The sequence below is a fragment of the Equus asinus genome, chromosome 11 (genome assembly GCF_041296235.1).
Source record: "Equus asinus isolate D_3611 breed Donkey chromosome 11, EquAss-T2T_v2, whole genome shotgun sequence".
Taxonomy (NCBI): Eukaryota; Metazoa; Chordata; class Mammalia; order Perissodactyla; family Equidae; genus Equus; species Equus asinus.
In genome coordinates, this window is record NC_091800.1 from 33,283,826 (window position 1) to 33,289,050 (window position 5,225).

Here is a 5,225-nt window from a genome sequence, read left to right on the forward strand (position 1 = left end):
CACTCGTTAAAACAATAGCAGAAATAGGCTCTGAAAAACAAAGACCAAGAGAGCAAGAAATAATTCTAGAAAGTTAAAAATATGGGAAATGGAAAATTCAGTGAAGGGACTGAGCAATACAATAGGCCAATAGAGCAAAAATACACCGAGATGGAAAACACAGAGAAAAGTTAAAAGACAAAAAGGATCAATCTGGGAAGGCTGAAAACACCAAATGAACCGGAATTCCAGAGTCAGAGAATGGAGACAAAGGCAGAAAGGAAATAATAGAAGAAATATTTTTTCAAGCTGAAGAGAGACAAGAATCATTTATTTTAAAGGAACCACTGAAAGCCATGGGAACTAATGTAAAAAATGCACACCAGAAAATCCTAGTGAAATGAACAGATTACAAAGTTAAAGAAAATCTGAAAAGCTTCCAGGGAGAAAAGAAACCTGATTTACTACAGTGGACAATGGTAGGTACCATTTTTTTTTTTTTTTCTGCAGTGGGGTAGGGGATGGGGGTAAATAGAAATAACCAGAAAATAAGTCCTAATGGCAATGACTAGCAATTAGCAAGTGAAAAGGATAAAAGAGCCAAATCACATTAACAATCGTCACGAAACCCGCAAAATACCAAGGATTTTGTATTTGGGTACTTCTTGGAGTCTAAGGGTCTTCCAGTAAGGACCCAAAAACCTGCTAGACAAATTCTAAAAGAGCTGTAACACTTGGTAGGCATAGTTTTGCCTTTCTTGTTTGCGTTTCCTTTGACCTTTCTCCCAGTAAGAGCCTCCACTTTTCCTTTCTTTTGTTTTAAGGAGGGTCTTTTCTGTCCCCATGTCATTCAGATGGGACTATAAATTACAGCATCACCCCCAGCCCTGCCCAGGCCCCAGGGAGAGGCCCAGGACCCAGGCTTGACCAGCCAGAGAGTCCCATTCTCTGGCTCGTGGGATTAGCTCAGGATGGTGAGAGACCCAAAGGGGCCCCCTCAGAGGCCTTTCTAGGATGTTCTCATGTGTTAATGGGGAAGCAGGTCTCTTTCACATGGGTTATGTGGCTACAGCTGTTAGCAGCAGTTGTGTGTAGTTATCTTTCTTGCATAGAGGCAGCTTATCACAGTAGTACGGAGTAAGCCCAACTTACAGAAGGAAACAGAGACCGGTAGAACCACAAGACGTGGAAAGGAACCTTGATGACACTGTTCAGACCCCTGGATTCAGCCATGCTTGAGGCCAGCTCCACCTCTGGACTCCCCAGGTATGAGTTGATCAATTCCCCACTTTGCTAAAGCTAATTTGAGCCAGGTTCTGTAGCATGCACCTGCCAAAGAGTGAAAACCAGATCGGCATCAGACTTCTCACTAGCTACACAGATGCTAGAAGATAAGGCAGAAAAATCCTCAAAGTTCTGAGGGAAGATAATTTTAACCTAGAATTTTATATTCATTCAAAGTAGCATTCCAGCGTGAGGACAAAATAAAGAAATATTTAGGACGTGTAATGACCCAGAAGGTTTTCCATTCACAGATCTTCTCTGAAAGAATTCCTGAGGAATATGTTACAGCAAAAATGTAAATGAATTCAAGAAGTAGGAAGATGGAATATGGAAAATAGTGTTGAGCAAAGTCATCAGCAAAAGTTATAATTAATCTGAATAAATATTGAGGCATAGTACAAAAATATCCACAATAGCCTGGAACTAAAATTCTGAATAACTAAGTCACGAGAGGGAAACACTGTCAGTGTCCCAAGATTCTCATATTGTTGGGGAGAAGCTACAAGTACTAAATCCAGACAGAATTGACAGAAAACGTAATTGTTTGTCAAACTTTAATGGCATCACTAGAGACATAGAAATAAGATGTATAATTTCCAGACCAGTAAAGGAGAAAAAAACTCCAATGTTATAAAAAAGCAAGTGTGGGGAAAATACGTAACAAGACACTGGAAAGAGAAAGCATAAAGCAAGCTGACAGGAATAAACCCAAACTTCAGAGGGACCACAACGAGGGTGTGAGCGGGTTAAGCGCAGTTGGAATGTCAGTGTCACGAAGGCACGGATCCATACAGGTTTTGTTCACTGCTGAGACTCTCCATAAATATTGGTTGAATGAATGGATAGATACTCTGAGATGTGATTTTTAAAAATTCTGTTTAAAAACTAGATCTAAATCAAACAAATGATCCACATGCACCACATGCTGAGGTTAAAAATAAAGGAAAGGGAAAATATTTCCCAGGCTGACAAAAAGGACAAGTGGGGTAATACTAGTATCAGATAAAAAAATTCAAGGTCAAATGCATTAAACTGAATCAAGAGCAATATTTTCTTTAACCTTCTAGCTAGGAAATGCAAGCAAGTCAGCTGAACCGAGAAGTAAGGTGACCAGATGTCAAATTAACCTGCACAAATGAATAGCTTTTCTATATACCAGCAATAGCTAGAAATCACTAGAAAATAAGTCCTAATGGCAATAACTAGCAATTAACAAGTGAAAAGGATCGACGATCAAAATCACATTGACAATAGTCACAAAACCCACAAAATACCAAGAATCCTGATATGATAAACCTAACAAGAAACTGGCAAAATTGAGAATGCATAAAGAACCATAAAATGATACTGAGAACCTTATAAAACAAAAACCTTGAACAAAAGGAGAGTCAATCTTCCTAAGCGGAATAACTTGATATTGTAAAAAAGACAATTCTCCCCAAATCAGCCTGCAGATTCAGTGCAATCCAAATAAAAATCCCAGCGTTTGATAAACTTCTTCTAAAATTAATTTGGGAGGAAAAATCTTGAGAATAACTAAGAAACACTTTAAGGAGTAAAAGGGGAAAATCTGGCCCAGCAGATACCAAAATATGTTCTCAAAGTATAATAATTAAAACAGTGTGCTGTTGGTGCAAAAACTGACAAACAGATGAGTAATATAGAATGCAGGATCCGGGAACAGATGAATCAATTTATGGGACTTTGCTTTATGATAAATGTGGCATTTCAGTTAGTGGGAAAACAGAAAGGTGTTGGGAAAATTACCTATTCATTAAAAAAATATAAAGTTAGATTTCAACCTACACCATCACGAAAGTAAATTACTGATGTGTTAAAAAGCTAATCATAAAATCTACATATAAAATATTGAAAGAAAATATGGGGTAATTTTTTTATCACTTTGCAATGGAGAAGGCTTTCTGATGTAAGACACAGACCAAAAATCAGAAAAGAAAACACGGATGGATTGGACTACGTTACCACAAACCAAACCAAAACTTCTCTATGGGAGGAAATGTTTGCAAGATAGAAAATGCACAAAAGATTAACATGCATAGTACTTAAAGAACTCGTAAATCAACAGACAACTCCATAGGAAAATGAACAAGAGATATGATTAAGCCACTCACAATAAAAAAAATAAAAAGGTCACTATGCATGTGAAAAATACTCAGCATTATTAATAAAAGGGGAAATACAAATAAGAATAAGAATGTGATGTCAGTTTTTATGCATAAGATTGACAAAAATTTTTTAAAAAGGAAACTATTCAATAATGGCACATGGAAGCTTTTGGCTGCAGGGAACACGAAGACATGACTTAAGCTGCCCTGAGGAGTTAGTGAATTTCTCTAAAATAACCAAAAGTCTAGAGGTGCAGCCAGCTCCAGATGTGGGACCTCCAGTGGCTTGTAATAAGATCAGGGGCCCAAGTTCCTTCTCTTTGCTCGGTCAGACTTTATCCTAACGTTTATCCTCTTACAGTGGAAAAGAGTTGAGGCTGTTCCAGATACCACACCCGGTCCTGATAAGCTTTGAAGGAAGAGGGAATCTCCTATTTCTCATGACCCTTTTAGAAGTGAGGAAACCTTTCCAGAAGTTCCTTCAGGCAGATTTCCCTTCACGTTTTATTAGCCTGGAACTGGGTCCCATGCATGCCTGTCCTTAAGCCCGTCTCTGAAAAGGGGATTGGGCTTGTCCTCATCATCTGGGGAGTCAACTACCATGACCTCTCCAAAAGGGTGCTGGGGAAACTAGTCCTCTCACCACTGATGGAAGAATGAATAGGTACAGCCTATTGGTATCTTCCAAAATGCAAACTTTGTACATCCTTTGAATCGTCACTCTGAGGCATCTAGGCTGCAGGTATCCTGGCACGTTGCACAAGAGACATTGATGAGGATATTTACCTCAATGATGCTTATTTTAAAAATCGGATCTCCTCAATATCCATCAGTAGTGGAATGGTATATTCACACAGTGCAATACACAGCAACAATTTCAGGAAACCTCTAAGACGTAAATGAAAAAAATCAAGTTATAAAACTGCTATAGTTATGTTACAAACACACATAAAAACTACAACTATTTGCATGTAAATGCGTACAAAAGGAGCTCAAGGCTGCACGCTTCACTTCCAGGGAGGAGAAACAGAATGTGGAGTATGTAGGTTATTCTTTCTATTTTGTGTTTGACCTTTTTTCTTACAATAGTGGCTTAGACAACAAGGACATTTAAGTAGCTTACATAATTAAAAAGTCCGGATGTAGTTATTCCAGAGTCTGAATGGGCGGCAAGTCAGTGATACCACCAAGGGCTCTGGCTCTTTCCTCTCTCTGCTTAGCCATTCCTTGGTATGTTGGCTTTTTGTTCTTCAGTTTATTGCAAAGGTTCCCAAACTTCCTCATTTCATGGTCCCCTCAGTGTTTCAGAAATTTTTTCACAATGCCACCAGGTGAAAAGAAATACTTAACATTTCTATTTATTGGGTAGTTAGGCCCAATAATTTAATAATCATTTATGTCCTAACAACTTAGCAGTCATTTGAAAAAAGTAATACACATACACTGAAAGAAAGAATATTTTTCATTGGCAAATAACTACAGTTACTTACTAATTGGATGTGCGCTTCTGATGGGCACTGCACAACTTCTCAAACTTTGGTGCCACCCTTAATTCTTATTTCATCTTGGTTTTCACACGGTACTTGGGTTTTTTCGTTTTTTGTTGTTGAGTTGTAGGAGCTCTTCATATAGTTTGAATATTAACCTCTTCTCAGATAGATGATTTGTAATATCTTCTCTCAATCAGTAGGTTGTCTTTTCATTTTGTTGATGGTTTCCTTTGCTGTGCAGAAGTTTTTTAGTTCCATTTGTTTATTTTTTCTTTTGTTTCCCTTGCCTGAGGAGACGTATTAAAAAAGATACTGCTAAGACAGATGTCAAAGAGTGTACTGCCTA

The 5,225-nt window shown here is 38.1% G+C and overlaps 1 non-coding gene across 1 annotated transcript; it reads right to left on the reverse strand.

Annotated features, from left to right (window-relative positions):
* Positions 1 to 653: 653 nt before the first annotated feature.
* LOC123289986 (U7 small nuclear RNA) lies at positions 654 to 715 on the reverse strand. Its single transcript, XR_006534269.1, has one exon. It is a non-coding gene; the product is annotated as a U7 small nuclear RNA (small nuclear RNA).
* Between the last annotated feature and the right edge of the window lie 4,510 nt (positions 716 to 5,225).